This window comes from Quercus suber, unplaced genomic scaffold (genome assembly GCF_002906115.3).
Source record: "Quercus suber isolate HL8 unplaced genomic scaffold, Cork oak 2.0 scaffold_67, whole genome shotgun sequence".
Classification (NCBI taxonomy): domain Eukaryota; kingdom Viridiplantae; phylum Streptophyta; class Magnoliopsida; order Fagales; family Fagaceae; genus Quercus; species Quercus suber.
The window spans coordinates 440,034-442,525 of record NW_027069532.1 but is presented as its reverse complement, the minus strand read 5'-3'; positions in this window follow the sequence as shown (position 1 = coordinate 442,525).

Here is a 2,492-nt window from a genome sequence, read left to right as displayed (position 1 = left end):
GAGAGTTAGTTTGCATATTTGTTGATTTACTGTTTTTCTGTCACACATGCGTTTATGCGTTTGTTGAGTGTTTCAGGAAATATACAGGTTGATTCAATTGAGCTGCTGTCTACACTTGCAACTGATGGATAGTAGTTAGGTTGAATTTGTTGTAATGAGCATTTTATTGTATTGGGTTGTTCTTGTATTTGAGCATTTCATTCTGTATGGAAGTTTTGTCACGAATTGCCAAAGGGGGAGATTGTTAGGTTCTAAATGTTTAGAACAATTGGCAAATCGTGAATACAAACTTGTCTAAATATAGATCTTAGAGTCTATAGGTTTTATTGGACAATGCTCAAGGTGATTCAAGTCAAGATTCAAGAACATACAAGCTGCAGGAAGAAGACTTCATATTCTGCCTGGTTCGATCGATCGAAGAACAGGCTCGATCGATCGAAAATCGTATCTGCAGAATTTTAAGTCGGCCCAAACAGTAGCTTAAGCCCATTAAAGATTAGGGTTTCAGATCTACTTCTCCCACTTTATAAAGAAAACCCTAAGCCACGTTTTTTAGAGCTTTTGGAGAGAAAGAAGAGAGTGTCTCTTTTGTATCTAGGGTTTTGTACCCAAACCTCTCTAAGGTCTTTGTTGCTCATATTGCTGTTTATGTGAATCTCTTGTGAGATCTTTGAGGAGCTTTCCTTCACATAAACTTAGGGCTATCAACATCTTGGTAATCATTCAATTGCAGATTCAAGAACTTAAAGATACACAAGCGAGGGTGCTTGTACTTGATTGAAGAGTCCAAAAAAGAAGGAATCCGTGGATTCGGAGCTTGCACGTGGTCGTGTCAGTAAGTTCTACTGGTGGGTAGCATTAGGAAGTCAAGCGGGGAGCTTGTAGTCCTTCTGTATGAACTTCAATTCTTTCACATAGTGGATTCAGGTTTACCTTGAGGATAGCTAGGTCAAATCCTCCCCAAGTTTTTATCGTGTGGTTTCTTGGGTCATCATATCTTGTGTTCATTTATTTTCCACTGCTTTACATCTTGATATGATTGTTTGATTGTTTTAACCTAGAATTGCTTAATTTGACTAAGTAACAACTTGGCTAATTAACTAGGCTACGCAATCTGGTTGGTTTAAGGGGTCTAAATTTCCAACAGATGTTCATTTTAATCCAAACACAAATAAGTGGATACACCATGAGGATGAAGCGACATATGTATGTGTATCATTCCATCCCTATTATTCCATCCTTATTATGTTTGTAAAGCTATTACATATGTAGTATTAATGTTGTGATTGTTGTTTTTTTTTTTTCTCCTTCAAATGGTAGGAAACTATTCTCAAAGTGCAAGAGGATCATTGTCAAGATCCTAATGCAATTCCCCTTACACAATAGAAAATCTCAAACTTGGTTTTTAAGAAAAAATCCGGTATTGTAAAAGGACTTGGCATGAGACCTTCCTTTTCTCTAGTAACCACTGCCTCATCTAGTTCTTCGGTAGAGTATATTCATCGGTTAGAAAATGAGATAATTGAGTTTAGAGAGGCAAGAGTTAGGAATGAAGAGCAGCGAGCTAAGGAGTAAGAGGCGTGAGCTAAGGAGCAAGAGGTGCGAGCTAAGCAAGATGAGATCCAAAAAAATATTCTTAATTTTTTGAGGAGCAAAAGTTATGATGACGGTTTTAACTATGGGGGTGGTTCATCTTCAAGTTAAATCACTTATTGGTTAGTACTTTATCTTTAAGTTAAAACACTTCATTTTTTATGTATCATTTGAAACTAATTGTTAGAAATGTTTTTATAACATAGTTAATGTTTTTACTTTACGATTTTAATGTAGTAGTGTTTTTATATTTGTGCAGATTTCTTATTGGTGACTTTAGGGGATTTACTTTTGGCATTATTTGAAGACATATGAGGACATCTTTTGGCTTTAGGGGGTTCTAATTATATTATGCTACATTTTTTGTATTGTTGTAAAACATCTTAAGTTATTGTATGTGTTGCAAACAATTATTGTATGGAAGGAGTTTGAATTTGATACTTGTTTTAATTTTAACTTGTGGAATGTATGGATCGATTTTTTATAAATGTGTTGTTGATGTTGAAAATTTAGACCCCTAAAACACACAGATTGCGTAGCCTAGATTAATTAGCCAAGTTGTTACTTAGTCAAATTATGCAATTCTAGGTTAAAGCAATCAAATAATCATATCAAGATATAAAGCAGCGAAAAATAAATAACACAAGATATGATCACCCAGGAAACCACACGGTAAAAACCTGGGGAGGATTTGACCCACCGATCCTCAAGGCTAACCTGAATTCACTATGAAAGAATTGAAGTTCGTACAAAAGGACTACAAGATCCCCGCTCGACTTCCTAATGCTACCCACCAGTAGAACTTCCTGACACGACCACGCGCAGGCTCCGAATCCACGGACTACTTCTTTCTTGAATTCTTCAATCAGCTACAAGCTCCCCGCTTGCTTTTCTTTTAA